The 16,769-nt window shown below is 47.7% G+C and overlaps 1 long non-coding RNA gene across 1 annotated transcript; it reads left to right on the top strand.

The window, feature by feature from the left end:
- Nucleotides 1–10,882: 10,882 nt before the first annotated feature.
- Nucleotides 10,883–15,975, top strand: LOC122392778. Its single transcript, XR_006258584.1, has 3 exons — nucleotides 10,883–11,183; nucleotides 14,219–14,363; nucleotides 14,889–15,975. It is a non-coding gene; the product is annotated as an uncharacterized LOC122392778 (long non-coding RNA).
- The last annotated feature ends 794 nt before the right edge of the window (nucleotides 15,976–16,769 follow it).

The following is a 16,769-nucleotide window of genomic DNA, read 5'->3' as shown; positions in this document are numbered from 1 at the left end:
GCGCGTCCTCCCGGTGTCATGTGATAGCCCGGGGCTGCCCGCGGGGATGCGGTAGACCGCGCCCAAAGCTGCGGCCCCGGCTTGGGTCAGCGCACGCTGCCGCAACTCGGCTACCTCACGTTACCGGGGCCCTGGCTTTGGGCGCGGCTTCTGCTCATACTTTGTGGTGCGGTGGTGGTGCGTCGGGCTGCGCGCTCTGACTTCGGCCAAGAAAAATGCGTCAGCTGATCATTGTCATTTCTGCCACTTGCGTGTGGTGAAATGGGGTCATAACTCATAAGACGGCTTTTTCATATCAATTATTTTACATAAAATCATATTTCAAACCATAAATAATGTTCGACAGCCAAATAAAAGAAACAATACCAATACGGGCTTACAGTTTAAGGCTCGACATTGTGTTGTCTACGATTAGACAGCTGATAACTCATTCCCGTACGTCGTATGGTCGTAACACTATAATGACCTTTGCTTATTGTCACAAGTGCGCCGCATTCGCGATTGTTGCCCGACGCCTGTTTGCAGGTGAGCCCACTACAGTTGTTATACATATCTAAAAACCGATAAACTTTTAGGCGAAAAAGGCACTATTCCAGGCCCATGTTTGATTTTTTTGCGATATTAGGTAAAAACAGAAGCTTCTTATCCTAGGAAAAATAAAATGGGAAATCTTTCAAAGGTGGCACACTACCTTTAAGCACAGTGGGTTTGATGTGGACCGACGCCGAATTAGCATGTGCCTACATGCAGTTGCTCTGTCCTGGTGCCGGGTGTCCCCTTATTCACCTCTTTCTGGACAAAAGTCCATAAGATCTCGATGGAATTATGATGAAAACTATTTCTAAGCCGTAGTCCGTTAGTCGTTAGTCCAGAAGGATAAGAGCTTCTCACGGCGTCACTTCTCATTCTCCTAAGGAGTTATAAGTAGCGCTCCAGGCTGCACGAAGGCAACGTGGTTTGAATCAAACATCAGTGCGCTTTCAGGAACTGAGTCCTCCCGTGCCGTCCGGTTGAGCTGCTCCAACTATTTGTCTGACAGGATGTTGCTCCGGTAATACTCATTACTCGTCACTGATGGCGGTCTTCTGTGAGACAATGCACACCTGGAACATCGCATAGCAGCTGAATATGCTCCAGATCTGGATCTTGGCCGGATGTTTGACGCTGGTGACGGCCGGGACCGCCGAGACGTTTGAGTTACTGGCAGCAGCCCAAGGCCACTTTGACGGTCCAAAGGACAATACAGCGCGAATAGCTACCCATTTCAACAGACCATCTTGCTCATATCTTTCTTCGACCAGTGGATGCGTCTTGGCGTGAGGCCAAAGGTGGTGCACTGGCTATTTTAACGTCAATTTCGTTGTCTTTTTTCAGTTTGATGGGCAGAAGCATAGGCGGCGGAACGGGGAGGGCACTGGGGCACCGTGCCCCCTTTGATTTTGGCATTTCAACATTAGCCCTATGGGCGTTGCATGAAAAGAATGAGACCAAAAGTCGGCAGTGCCCCTCCCCCTTAATTGAAGGTGTTCCGCCGCTACTGGGCAGAAGAACAAAGGTAAGGGCGGATAGCGGTGAGTCATGATGTGGGCCCATTTATCGGTCTTGAATTCAAGTTAATCTGCTTTGGCTTTTGGGTGGCTTTTGCGCTCGCAGCCGGGCTGAGTTCACCAATCAAGTCCCAGCTTATTACGCCTTAGCCAGATGTGCAGTTGGCTGCTGCTGATGTCCAGCTGCTGGCAGACCAGCTTCAGGCTCATTGCCGCCATGCACAAGCATGCTTCTTTAATACAAAAGGAGAGAGTGTGCTCCTTTTTCTCCATTCCCTTAGACGAAAACTATCAAATGAACCTGTCGGTGACTCGACTAATTACTCAGAGCAAGAACATCTGGCAAAGGTAGGTCTTTGCTGAGTTGAGAGCCGATACCGGAGGCACTTATACACTATACAGCCAGACGCCAGTATTCCCGCTTCTAACATCAGAAAAGAAACTGTGCGAACAGATATGGCGAAGTTGTCCGGATAATTTCGTTACACCCTAAATAGTAAATGCTCTTGCGTGACATTGACTTTCGGGCTGCCTTGGAATTGGATCGTATCTTTACCCACGAATAGGGGACTGATAAGCTTTAAGCTACTTCAAAACATGTGCAAAGACTGCTTTGCAGTCGTCGAAACTTGTACGGACATTCCGTACAAGTTTTCGGGCCTTCCAAAACTTGTACGGACACTGTCCGTAGTGTCCGTAGTGGTGGCGACGCCCATGCCTGGAGCTGGCTATATTCTCAGCGCTCCAATGGGGCCGCTTCATCACGTGATTACAGCGCCGTCAGCGACGCGCTGATCCTTGCAATCGTCTCCCGGAGGGGGGAGGAGGAGGATAATCAGCCTAACGGTTCAAGATAATTACGTGCGCGGTGTGGCATCAAAATATCATAGATAATTGAAATGGCTAGAGGTGCAAACTGCAGTTAACTATAGTTCAGTCGATGACAGATAAGACCACAACTAGCTCTATGATTGGACCCTATTGTTGATGCCTGGCGACGTGCGCTAGAGTGTAGAGTGAAGTGTAGGTATGAATCCCTAGCAGCCTACGACGGAAGGGTGCAGTATCGAAAATCTCATAGCCATTTGTCTTGGCTGAAGGTCCTGTGGACATAAAGCATTTCTGATTAGGATAAAGATACTTAACCCGCGCCCTGCTGGGGGTCCTGGATTTCCACGCCCTGCTGGGGGGGGGGTGTTTGAACACCCCCCCCCCCCTTGTAACTCGGCTCCTGGGCCACGTAGCGATACGCGGAAGGCGGCGTTCGAAAGAGCGTAAAAAATAATGACGAAATCACTTCGGTCAATTTTTTGGTCAGGGCAAAGGTCAGGTCACCAGAGGTCATTGAAGGCAAAATTTCGCCGATTTCCAGGTCGAATGTCGAAAATTTCCAAGAAGCCAACGCATAACTCGGGAACCAATAGAGCTACAGCGGCGCGGAAAAGCGCATTCGATAGCCCTATTAGCGCCCTTTCTGAGTAATTCTCTCAGATTTGACCTAAGGTCAACGGTTTTGACTGCAGGGGGCAAAAACTGCAAAAATAGCCGGTATTTTCGAAAACAGTTTTTCTGCAATAACTTTTGACCCAAGCCTTGTACGAGCTTACTTTTACCGGCATCGTGTTCCTCTCGTCAAGACGCATCGAATGAACTATAACTTGACCTTGAAAGGTCAACTTGAAAATTTGACCTCAGGTCAAGGTCATGACCTGACCGGAAAGGGTCATGTTGCATATCAGTCGATCCGTATCGTCGAGCTGAACACATCTAAGGCGTTTTCATCGCTCTAGCATGCCTCTATCAAAAGTTATTTGCGAAAAACTGTTAGATACCATTCGTGACCTAAGATGACCTCAGAGCATAAACAAGGGTCACGGACACCATTTTCAAGTTCAGTGTGTCTAAACTACTTGTAATTCGGTGTTTGGGAGTGTGTATAATGTCTTTCATCCAAAAGAGGCGCATTTCAATTTTCTCCCATTGACTTATAATGGGGAGGTCGCAAAATTGACCTGACCTTAGGTCATCGATATCAAAATTCTGAGAGATACATTTTGTACATGCTATTGCTCTTAGCAATCGCTGAAAGTTTCAAAGCGATCGGTCACTCGGTGTAGCTATGACAGACATTGAAAGTTTTTATGAGGTGAGGTCACTTCAAGTGACCTGGTGACCTGACCTTGAATGACCTTGGTCTGAAATTTTCACAACATGTGTAGAATTGATGTATGATAAGGTGTACCAAAAACGGCGGCGCTCCGCGCCGCCGTTTTTGAGATATTCGCGAAAAACCACAAGGGGGGGTGTTCAAACACCCCCCCCCCCAGCAGGGCGCGGGTTAACAGCAGAACATTAGACTGGTGATCGTGTCTCAGCCAGCCCGCACGCCACTGAGCGCTAAGTTATTACGCCGAAACAGTGTTGTACTGAAACTTCTCTCTATGCTAGACAGTGCAACATAATAACGTGTAGTTTTCAAAATATTATAGCAAATTTATGTATCAAGACGTGCTGTAACCTACATTGCATTCACTGAACGATAAGGCTAGAGCGAGCCCTTTGTTTTCACACTATTTTTTGTGTCTGGTGTCGTGCGCATAGGTATAAAGTGCAGGGTAAAACTCAGTAGCAGCTTACGTTTTATCGGCACTGCCTGACATTAGATCGGTATAGATTCGATTGCCCTACACACCCTTTATTTCATATTAGGTGTCATATTAGGTGACCAAAAACCAAACACGTTCATTTACCATCGGCAAAGTCGGCAAAGCCCATTGGCGGTGATCGGCAAATTTCAGTTCCGAAACAAACTGTGTTTGAATAATTTGACTGAAAAATATCTCAGCCCATCTGCTGATGGGAGTGTCGGCTGCCTTATTCTCAATTTTCCTCTCACCAACTCACCAAACTAACTGGGTGTCACAGCTCAAGCTATCATTGCGATTATTGGTGACCTGCCACATGCGTACATTAAAAGGCTTCGTCACCCTGTCAACTTTGACTGATTTTTGTAGAATAAGGAAGCTACACGCTCATTATTTCATATTAGGCGTCGAACAAATTATGGCAAAGCCTGAGACCAAAAACCGAACACGTTTTCATCATCGGCAAATTCGGCAAATGCCATTCACGGTGATCGACGAAGCTCAGTTCCGAAACAAACCATGCTTTCGATTGGTTTGATTGAAAAATCATTCGGCCAATCTGCTAATTGGAATGTCAGCTGCCTTATTCTCAATTTTCCTCTCACCCAACTCACCAAATCAACAAGGTACCATCGGTAAATTCGGCGAATCATATTGACTGTGAGACTGTGAGTGGAACACAACAAGAGGAAACTCACAGTGTGAGTTTCCTCTCACCACTGTGAGTGGTGAGAGGAAAATTACGAATAAGGCAGCCGACACAATAACCTTTGGTGAACTCGGTTCATTTTTTCGAGTTCTACATGTTTCGAGGCTAGTTTTTGGAGCTGGATTCGAATTTAGCAACTATTTGAACATTTACGAAGCAGTTTTGGTAATTTTATAACACGTTACGAAGCTGTAAGAGGCTGTAAGAGCTGTAAGACACGTACTACGAATACTCGTCACAACCCCTACTGGTTGACCTGACTTGACCTAAACCGACCTGGTCTAAATGCTTCAAGACATCATCTGTGCTAAAAACTAACACGATATTCGTGATCCGAAAACCCCCCGACAAAACCCTACAGCAGGCACACTTCACGACTTTTTAACAGTTCCTGATTTTCCCGAACTTTGGGTCATTGACCTGACCTGGAAGGTCAACCGATGACCTAGGACCTTAAAATGGGGTATCATTGGCTTCGTCTCGTTACGGGTCGTACGCTCGTTTTTCCGCGAAGCTCTACCTCGATCAGGGGCCAAACGTGAAAGGGGCGGGGGTCGTACCAACCCTCCCAGTGCAGTCCAAGGACGTAAAATGGCCTGTACCGGCGAGAGGTTAAGGTTAAGGTTAAGTGGTTAGTGGTTATGTATCATAATCACTGAAACTGAACATATTTGATTTACTTTTGCCTCCAATCTATATATTCCAATGTCCTAAAATTTGTTGATTTGGGTGGGAAACGACATCCAAATGAAATTCATTTTCCACTCTCATCACCAAATTTTAAGAACAATTTTCCACTCCCAACCAAGAAAACCTAGATTTTTTACCTATAGAAAGAGCAGTTGTGTGGGTGCCCGGTTTAGCATCAAACATTCTCCAGTGCTACACCCTAGAATAAAATGCATGCTTTTTGTTGTTTATCACTCTTTTTGGATCTAATCGAATCAGCAGTTTTCCACTCTCTCCCCTCTTTTTGGTGGGTAATTTTCCTCTCTGACACCCAAGACAAAACTCAGTTTTGGGACACTGATATATTCCTGCGAGTAACTTTTTCCTCATCGCTGTTGGGGAGACGGTTAGGTTAGGATGGGTTAGGTTAGGTTAGGTTAGGCTAGGTTAGGTTAGGTTAGGTTAGGCTGGGTTAGGTTAGGTTAGGCTAGGTTAGGTTAGGTTGGGTTGGGTTTGGTTTGGTTGGGTTGGGTTGGGTTGGGTTAGGTTAGGTTAGGTTAGGTTAGGTTAGGTTAGGTTAGGGTAGGTTAGGTTAGGTTAGGTTAAGTTAGGTTAGGTTAGGTTAGGTTAGGTTAGGTTAGGTTAGGTTTAGGTTAGGTTAGGTTAGGTTAGGTTAGGTTAGGTTAGGTTAGGTTAGGTTAGGTTAGGTTGGGTTGGGTTGGGTTGGGTTGGGTTGGGTTGGGTCGGGTTGGGTTGGGTTGGGTTGGGTAGGTTAGGTTAGGTTAGGTTAGGTTAGGTTAGGCTAGGTTAGGTTAGGTTAGGCTTGGTTAGGTTAGATTAGGTTAGGTTGGGTTGGGTTGGAGTGGATTGGGTTGGGTTAGGTTGGGTTGGGTTGGGTTGGGTTATATTGGGTTGGGTTGGGTAGGTTAAGTTAGGTTAGGTTAGGTTAGGTTAGGTTAGGTTAGGTTAGGTTAGGTTAGGTTAGGTAAGGTTAGTTTATGTTAGGTTAGGTTAGGTTAGGTTAGGTTAGGTTCGGTTCGGTTCGGTTAGGTTAGGTTAGGTTAGGTTAGGTTAGGTTAGGTTAGGTTAGGTTGGGTTGGTTTGGGTTGGGTTGGGTTGGGTTGGGTTGGGTTAGGTCAGGTTAGGTTAGGTTAGGTTAGGTTAGGTTAGGTTAGGTTAGGTTAGGTTAGGTTAGGTTAGGTTAGGTTAGGTTAGGTCAGGTCAGGTCAGGTCAGGTCAGGTCAGGTCAGGTCAGGTTAGGTTAGGTTAGGTTAGGTTAGGTTAGATTAGGTTAGGTTAGGCTAGGTAAGGTTAGGTTAGGTTAGGTTAGGTTAAGTTAGGTTAGGTTAGGTTAGGTTAGGCTAGGTTTGGTTTGTTATGGTTAGGTTAGGTTAATCTAACCTAACTTAACCTAACCTAACCTAACCTAACCTAACCTAACCTAACCTAACCTAACCTAACCTTGCCTAACCTAACCTAACCTAACCTAACCTAACCGAACCTCACCTAACCTATCCGAACCTAACCGAACCGAACCGAACCGAACCGAACCTAACCGAACCGAACCGAACCGAACCTAACCTAACCTAACCTAACCTAACCTAACCTAACCTAACCGAACCTAACCTAAACTAACCTAACCTAACCTAACTTAACCTAACCTAACCTAACCTAACCTAACCTAACCTAACCTAACCTAAACCTAACCTAACCTAACCTAACCTAACCTAACCTAACCTAACCTAACCTAACCTAACCTAACCTAACCTAACCTAACCTAACCTAACCTAACCCGCGCCCTGCTGGGGGGGGGTGTTTGAACACCCCCCCCCCTTGTGGTTTTTCGCGAATATCTCAAAAACGGCAGCGCGAAGCGCCGCCGTTTTTGGTACACCTTATCGTACATCAATTCTACACATGTTGTGAAAATTTCAGACCAAGGTCATTCAAGGTCAGGTCACCAGGTCACTTGAAGTGACCTCACCTCATAAAAAGTTTCAATGTCTGTCATAGCTACACCGAGTGACCGATCGCTTTGAAACTTTCAGCGATTGCTAAGAGCAATAGCATGTACAAAATGTATATCTCAGAATTTTGATATCGATGACCTAAGGTCAGGTCAATTTTGCGACCTCCCCATTATAAGTCAATGGGAGAAAATTGAAATGCGCCTCTTTTGGACAAAAGACATTATAAACACTCCCAAACACCGAATTACAAGTGGTTCAGACACACTGAACATGAAAATGGTGTCAGTGACCCTTGTTTATGCCCTGAGGTCATCTTAGGTCACGAATGGTATCTAACAGTTTTTCGCAAATAACTTTTGATAGAGGCATGCTAGAGCGATGAAAACGCCTTAGATGTGTTCAGCTTGACGATACGGATCGACTGATATGCAACATGACCCTTTCCGGTCAGGTCATGACCTTGACCTGAGGTCAAATTTTCAAGTTGACCTTTCAAGGTCAAGTTATAGTTCATTCGATGCGTCTTGACGAGAGGAACACAATGCCGGTAAAAGTAAGCTCGTACAAGGCTTGAGTCAAAAGTTATTGCAGAAAAACTGTTTCCGAAAAAATCGGCTATTTTTGCAATTTTTGCCCCCTGCAGGCAAAACCGTTGACGTTAGGTCAAATCTGAGCGAATTACTCAGAAAGGGCTTTAATAGGGCTATCGAATGCTCTTTTCCGCGGCGCTGTAACTCTATTGGTTCTCGAGTTATGCATTGGCTTCTTGGAAATTTTCGACATTCGACCTGGAAATCGGCGAAATTTTACCTTCAATGACCTCTGGTGACCTGACCTTTGACCTGACCAAAAAATTGACCGAAGTGATTTCGTCATTATTTTTGACGCTCTTTCGAACGCCGCCTTCCGCGTATCGCTACGTGGCCCAGGAGCCGAGTTACAAGGGGGGGTGTTCAAACACCCCCCCCCCAGCAGGGCGTGGAAATCCAGGACCCCCAGCCGGGCGCGGGCTAACCTAACCTAACCTAACCTAACCTAACCTAACCTAAGATGCGATCGACTTGTTGGGTAATAAGCCGGCCATGATCGTGTAAAATGGCTTCATCGTAGATCGATTAGTTTCTGAGATATAACCGGAAATGTAAAAGTGCAAAACCTACCGCTTAATCTCGCGAGACCTGTACCTGAGCCCTGAGCGCGCCCATATGTCGCCCCCAGGGCGTGTCGCCGGACGGTTCTGTGTGTCGGACTGAAACCTGAACCTGCCTGAGTGTTATGCTATGACTCCCCAGGGTGTGTCGCCGGATGGGGCGGCCTGCTACCGGGACGGGCTGCGGCGGGCCACCAACGGCCACCCGCTCTCCGCCGAGGAGGTACAGAAGGTCGTCAGCCGGGTGAACCAGCTCTCCACCTAGCGGCGATGAGGTCAGTCACCGCACCTGGCGTATTGCACGGGGACCCTAACAGACGCCTCACTCCTTTCCCTCATCTCAGTTGTTCTTTCATTTTTTATTATTATAAATAATGGAGATAGACCAAAGCATTTTCGGTGCATTTATTAGGGTCATGTTACTCCAACGGGGTTGCGTTGTCGGCACAGTCCTGTCTGGTCTGTGTGCTGCGGCGATGCTCTGCCATCCGGTGACCCAACGCCACTGTCCGCTGACCGAGTGTCGTCTCTTTGCTGACCGTGTAACGTCTGTCCGTCAGGGTGGTGGCCGTGAACGCCTGTCGGACGGCGCCGGAGGGCAGCGCCGGCCGGCTGCTGTCACTGCTGGACCAGCTGCGGCCGCCGGACGCCGGAGCGCTGCCCGACTGGGGTCTACATCCTGGTATAATACTGGGAGCGGCACGGTGTGTGTTGGGTGCTTCTGACGGTCAGTTGTAGTAACTGTTAGTTCCTCTACTGGCCACCAGGTGAAAAGCGTATTAGCTGTACAGCAATGTAGAGTTGCTTCAGCTTTGGCGTAAACTTTCTCCTCTTCCGCTCACCATTCACCACCAGTCAGCAGCGTCTCGGCTGGCGGTCCAGTCAGTCAGTGCGAGTGTCTTCACTCGCGACAGCGGGCCGGACCCATTACAGGGCAGCAGAGTTATCAGTTACCAAGCCTTGGCCTATAAAGAAAACCAGGAAATAGTAGCAATTGCATATATGTAATGATTCTACTCTATTACGATTGAGCTAGCGAAGCGTATTCCTGTAACGTTTTTTAATAGGCTTGTAAGTCAGCAACCGCTGGGCTGATTGACCTGCGTTACTCTTTGTTGCGCGTAATCCTATCCCTTCCATCTCGTTATTGACTACAACTGATGTATCTTGGTGAGTTATTGACTACAACTGATGTACCATGGTGAGCGTCGTGACACGTGCGACGTGAAGGGCCAAGAGTGTTCGTTATTCTGCTGCAGTAGCGATTTTGGGTTGCTCATTTATCTTGAACCCTGAACTGCCACGCCGATTGCGCTCAAATTTGGTACACTGTTTGGGACTGGTTGATAGGGATGTGTTTTTTTATAACTCGCATGTGTTTTTTATAGCGCGGAGAAAAAAGTAGGGATTGTTAGGGTTAAGCAGGGAGTCACCGATGTTAGATTCCTCTCTGGGTCTTTTCATAGGGGGTCACGGTCCTGACCCGAGATAGCTGAGCTGTGTCGCAGCCCTGACCTCAGACAGCTGAGCTGTGCACGCCGTCGGCTCGGCCGTCAGTCGCCACAGCCGCTGACGCCAGTGTCCAAACAGCTCCAAACAATATCCGGCCCTGTATAGCAGGATAAGCCATCAGAGGCGGGAGTGATCACCGGAACGGGCTGCATGGTACAGGACGGGCTGGGAACACGTCAACTCCAGCATGACGTGTTCCCAGTGTACCTGCATGTAGTTTCTTTCTTAGGTGTTGTTTTTATCCGCTGGGACTGAGAGCGTGAGATGATGTTTTTCGTGCTACGCTGGAGTACGAAAAACATCATCTCATGTAGTTTCTTCATTCCTCAGCAGTTGTCATCCCCTTGGCGTTAGTGTTTCGCGACCCTCCATTGATCACTCCCGCCTCTGATGGCTTATCCTGCTATACAGGGCCGGATATTGTTTGGAGCTGTTTGGACACTGGCGTCAGCGGCTGTGGCGACTGACGGCCGAGCCGACGGCGTGCACAGCTCAGCTGTCTGAGCCCTGAGGTCAGGGCTGCGACACAGCTCAGCTATCTCGGGTCAGGACCGTGACCTATGAAAGGACCCAGAGAGGGATCTAACATCGGTGACTCCCTGCTTAACCCTAACAATCCCCACTTTTTTGTCCGCGATATAAAAAACACATGCGGTTAGGCTACCTGTGTCGAATGGGGATGTTCGGCTTATTTCCTCACCAGGTGGCAGCACTGCCTTCTTTGGACACAGAAACTGTGGCGGCGAATGCGCCACTGTGTTTTGCACTGTGTGGAGTCCGTGCGGTGTCGGTCCATGGGACTGAATTTCGGTGAATTTGATCGCAATTGAGTTGAATTTTGCTCAGATGGGTTGTGAATTTATATTCAGCAAGTGTCACAAGCATGGAAAGGCAAGTTTTGAGAGGACAGAAGACTTAGAAAGGCTTCAATTGACGTAGCCGAAGAGAGGCGAGAAGCCGAAGATAGAACGACTCCAAACGGTAATTCCATCGATGTAACACGTTTCCCGACATATTTTTTTAATGGCGAGCATAACTTCGAGTATAAAATAGTCTAACTTAACTCATAGCTGGATCTTGTATTGCCCACATGAAGTAATTTACCCGTATAAGTTTATGGGCATATCGATATAGGAAATTGATTTGCCCCTTGAGAAAGGCATTAAAAGATGATACATGCTGCTGAGAATGATTATATAAATTCAATGCATTTTTATAAGATTCATTGCAAGCACTTTAGCAGTGTTCTACTTTGTCTGGTGGGTACCAAAGATATTGCATGCAGATAAAGGTTATGATGGAACAGGGGCGGTCGCAGACTTGGAGTTTGGGGGGGCCAACTTGGCAAAGGGGCCCCTGCGCTGATCCGGGGGGCCCGGTGCTAGCTTAAAGGGGCCCACGGGCGTAGTGCACGGGTGCAGAAATCTAGGCCATGACCGGTGAAGCGGGGGGGGGGGGTAGGGAGCGGCACCCGAGCGGAGGCTCATTGAGAGCTTTGAGGGTGCACCATGTCGAAAAGGTACCAAAAAGTGCATTTTGAAGCATTGATTATGTCAATAATTCACGCAACTGTGAATGGACTACCGCAAAAGTAAAGGCGGCCAACTTTGCAATTTTCTTTGCAAAAAAAAAACTTTGCTATTTTTTAAGATCATCGTGCTAAAACTTTTAACAGTGGCTCATCGGTAGGTATCTGTTCACACATGTGTTCCGACTTCCGTTTAATCTTTTTTCACTTGAGCACAAATGCAAATTTTGAGGACCATTACAGTAGCAAATGCTTCGAAAGACGCATAGTGGGCAAAATATCCTAAATTTGTCGTGCTGCATGGAAAGTAGTGTTGCTGAGGAAAGGGGGTTTTGTTCCAGATTATTGTGGATGCAGAATACATTGTCTGCACTCACTGCAGAATTATTGTTGGTGCAACTGCGCCCACTGCACCCATGGTTCCTACAATTATGGGCCCATCGATAGCGCTTCGGCGATACCTATCGCCTAGAGGCTGCAATGGGGCCCTTAGAGTACGGTGTCAGACCCCCAGAGGCTGGCGTTGAACCCAAGGGTCAGCGAAGGGCCTCAAAGGCCCCAGGTAGGGCCCCAGAGGCTGATGTGGGCCTTCATAAGCAAGTGCGTGACGCCCAAAGGTAAGGCTTGAGCCCCCAAGAGAACATAATAGGGCCATCAGTGGCCGGTGTAGAGACCTCATAGGCCAGTTTGCGGGCCCCTCAGAGGCTAGTGTGGGGCCTCAGGTGTCGCTATGAGGCACTTAAATACCGGTATGGGTCCTCAGAAGCCGGCATCGATCCTTCAGAAGCCAGTACGGGGCCCTCAGAGGCACATAAGGGCAGTTTCGGTACCAGAGACAGAAATGGGACCATCAGAGGCCGGTGTGGGTCGTGGGGCCTTTAGAGGCTGGTTTGGGCTCTTAGGGGCCAGTTCAGAGCCCTCAGAGACCAGTACAGGGACTGCAAAGGGCAGTTTGAGACCATCAGAGACCGAATTGGGCACTCGGAGGCTAATATGGGTCCTTACAGGCCTGCATGGAGCCATCAGAGGTTAGGGTGGGGCCCTAAAAGACTAACATGGGCCGGCGTTGGACCCCAGAGGCCAGAAGAGGGCCCTCAAAGGCCAAGATGGGCACTCTAACTAGGCCGATGTGGGCCCTTAGAGGCCGGCATCAGGTCTTCAGAAGCCCGTGCGGGGCCCTCAGAGGCTAAGGTGGGTCCTAACAGGCCAGCACGGGCCCTCAGAGGTCAGTGTGGGGCCCTAAAAGACCGGCATGGGCCGGCGTTGGACCCCAGAGGCCAACAGAAGGCCCTCAAAGGCCAAGATGGGCCCGCAGAAGCCGATGCTGACCCTTAGAGGCCGGCATCGGGTCTTCAGAATCCAGTGCGGGGGGCTCTCGGAGGCTAATATGGGCCCTTACAGGTCAGCATGGGGCCCTCAAAGATCAGAATGGGACCCTAAAAGACTGGCATTGGCCGGCGTTGGACCCCAGAGGCCAGCAGAGGGCCCTCAAAGGCCAAGATGGGCCTTCAGAGGCCGATGCGGACCCTTAGAGGCCGGCATCGGGTCTACAGAATCCAGTGTGGGGCCCATAGAGGCTAATGTGTATCCTTACAGGCCAGCATGGGCCCTCAGAGGTCAGTGTGGGGCCCTAAAAGACCGGCATGGGCCGGCGTTGGACCCCATAGGCCAGCGGAGGGCCCTCATGCCAAGATGGGCCCTCAGACGCCGATGCGGGCCCTGAGCGGCCGGCATTGGGTCATCAGAATCCAGTGCGGGGGGCCCTTAGAGGCTAATGTGGGTCCTTACAGGCCAGCATGGGCCCTTAGAGGTCAGTGTGGGGCCCTAAAAGGCCGGCATGGGCCGGCGTTGGACCCCAGAGACCAGCGGAGGGCCCTCAAAGGCCAAGATGGCCCCCCAGAGGCCGATGCTGGCTCGACATCGGGTCCACAGAATCCAGTGCGGGGCCCTCAGAGACACTTAAAGGCTAGTCTTGGGACTCGAGAGACAGAAATGAGGCCACCAGAGGCCGGTGTGAGGCTCTCAGACGCCGGTTGGGCCCCTGAGGCCGGTTTAGGGGCCCTCAAAGGCCAGTGGAGGGCCCTCAGAGGTCAATACAGGTCCTCAGCGGTCAATGTGGACGCTTGACCGCCACTGAAGGGCCCTCAGAGGTCAGTGTAGGACCCTCAAAGACTGGTATGGGAGCTGTTAATAGCTGGCGTGGGTTTCTCGAGCCTCGTGACAATCGAATACGGGCCAGGGCCCCATACGGCCATGGGGGCCCATCGGTTGTTTGGGGGGGGCCAAATGATATGATGGCCCCCCCTGATTTGCCTTTGGGGGGGGGCCATGGCCCTGATGGCCCCCCCCTGCGACCGCCACTGTGATGGAAAAAGACAAATAGGATCTATTTTAACACCAGCAACCAGGAGGTATATGTAATAGAACACTAAGCTACCTACTATTTATGAATTGTTACAAGTATTGATCATCCTACATGGTGTTACAGGTGCCCAGTGCAATCATGCTTCTGGTGTGGAGTTGTCAGGATGGAGTCCGAGGAATCAATGAAGGCAGAGGACCTGCATATGAAGGAACCAGCCCTGCGGATGAAGTTCTGAGGTGCATACAGAGGGATCCCACTGAAAGACCAGGTAGGAGTTGGTGAACAGCTTGTGCACTGCAGTATATCATCCAGAAGTAACGGATAGCCTTTCCTGCAAAATGTTTTTTTTTTTTAACTCATCACCACCTAAAGCTACTCATTATTGATATAATATCTTCATTTCATCAGGTAAATAATTTTTTACTGTAAGTTTTGATTTACACTGAAGTGAACACCATTTTAGAATATTCACTCAGCTTTTTTAGCACCTAAATACGGGCAAGGTTTTTGCTGTTTTTTAAATAAATTTTCACCTTCTAGAATATTTGTGTAGGTAACTGCAATAAAAGTGCATTTCAAAATTGCAAATACTTTGTGTAAACTTCATGGGTCTTGATGATGTCACTGTATCCAGTTCATCATATCAGATTTCAGCTGTGCTTAAACTGCAATGTTTTGCTAATTGCTTCGGTATATAATGTCCTTTTATCCATGCATGTTAAACATATGTATCTCATTATGACTTGCCAAGATCTTTTCCTACTGTCTTATGCCATTTTTCATTTATTCACAGGTGCAATGCTGCATTGATAAGATCCAGATTCAAGAGCATGGATGCTACCAGACCCTGTGATTTGAAGTTACCAGTGTCACTGCTGCTACATGACATCAGCAACACTTCCTTTGGTGAAAGTTTAGAGGAGCAAACAGTTGGTGCTCTGTGTAGTCAAGCAGTGGAGTTTTGCCACAATCATGAAGTTGATTAAGGTGTCAATTTTTGCTCTGGCTTCTGGGACACCTTGGATCTACATTGCAACCTATGCTAGTGTTCAACATTTCGTGTCATAGTATCACTGGTGCAAAGCGTGTTGCATCATACACAAATGAGAGCCAGCAAATTGTCAGATATTTTCCAGTGATAGAGAACTGCATGCCTTAAGCAATTGTTGAAGGTGATAAGTGGTGAATGGTAGGGCTCAGTCACTCAGCTCCTTCCTTCAAAAGCTATCAATCAGCTCTAGAAGAGTAGTCATAGCAATGCTTCATATGTGAAGGCTGCTTGCCTGAACAGAACATTGTGGATTTGTTAATTAAGTACCTCTTTATTACAAGTTTGTGCCCATTACAAGCCAACCTTAGTTTACTTAGTTTGTTGCAAGTTTTCCAGGCAGCCTACACACTTGTGTCGCTGAATATTAAACTTTAACTGATAGACCGACGAGATATTGTCCCTTTCGCATCAGATTGTAATCAGTCAGTCGTGTTGGTAGAAGGTACAGTCTGTCTTAAAAGTACCGCGTAAAGTGACGGTGGATCCATCAAGCCTGACCGAGGAAGGGCCTGCTATAATTTGAAAGTCACCGAACCAATTGACCTGGGGAACAGACGAGGATGTCATATAGAGCCACGCAGAAATCGCCGGTGATTCGTTGCCCATCATTACAGAATGAACGCATGCCGGATGAAGTTAAGTCAATAGTCTGTACAAACTACAGGCATGTGATTGACTTATCTGACGGTGACGAGCGCTAGAGGTCAACTTAAGACCGTAGGTATGCGTTCTTGTCATGGAATGTGTGCTGTAAATCGGTTGTTTCATGCGTGTGAATATATGTCTGAATGTAATAAGGTTTTTAATTTCAACTGTGTAAGTTAAAATATGTGATAACATCGAATCTTTCGTACTCCGTAGCTTTTGGTGGAGACTGGGGAGAAGTGGGACATTATTTTGACGTCAACTTTGAAAAATCGTAAAAAATAGAATATTTAAGATTTAAGTAAATTGATTGCATTTACTGGTAAACGGTTTATTTCTTCTTCATTCTTTACTGTTTTTATGCGTGTTTGTTCACGTGTTACTTCTCAAATTTAAATTTTAGGAAAGGTTGACAATGGGGTGAACTGGGACACACCCAGGAGAAGTGGGACAGATGATGGGGAGAACTGGGACTGGTCGAGAAATGTGATTTAAATGGAATACATTAAAAATTTGATGACCCATCACGAAGAAGAAGGTGTTTTTAAAGTTGACACCTAAAGAAATCACCTCGATTATCTTTTTTGAATTACACTGACAGCACTGAGTATCCTGGAAAAAATTCCCATGCATTTGCATGCGGGAGAACTGGGACAGGGTTTAGGCACGTTGTCCCAGCTCTCCCCAAGTCGTCACTTTTATTTCAGCTGCTCTCCCACACAAAAAGTATAACAGATACATAAAAAAGTGTTTCTGCACAATTAAGATGACATAACTGATATCCAAAGGTGAACGGCCTGAACATTTCACATCGCTGAATAAGCGGCAAATTGAATTAGAGTAAAATGCCCAAAAATCACATTTTAGACCCTAACTCAATATCTCAGAGACAGGCAACCGGAAAAGGAAACCGCTTGGCTGTGACGTGCCCCGACTAAATTCATGAGAAAATATGCAAAAACAAAATTGTTCGTCCAA

This window comes from Amphibalanus amphitrite, unplaced genomic scaffold, assembly GCF_019059575.1.
Source record: "Amphibalanus amphitrite isolate SeventyFive unplaced genomic scaffold, NRLGWU_Aamphi_draft 000501F_arrow, whole genome shotgun sequence".
NCBI classification, from domain to species: domain Eukaryota; kingdom Metazoa; phylum Arthropoda; class Thecostraca; order Balanomorpha; family Balanidae; genus Amphibalanus; species Amphibalanus amphitrite.
This window is presented reverse-complemented; position numbering and strand designations above follow the sequence as displayed.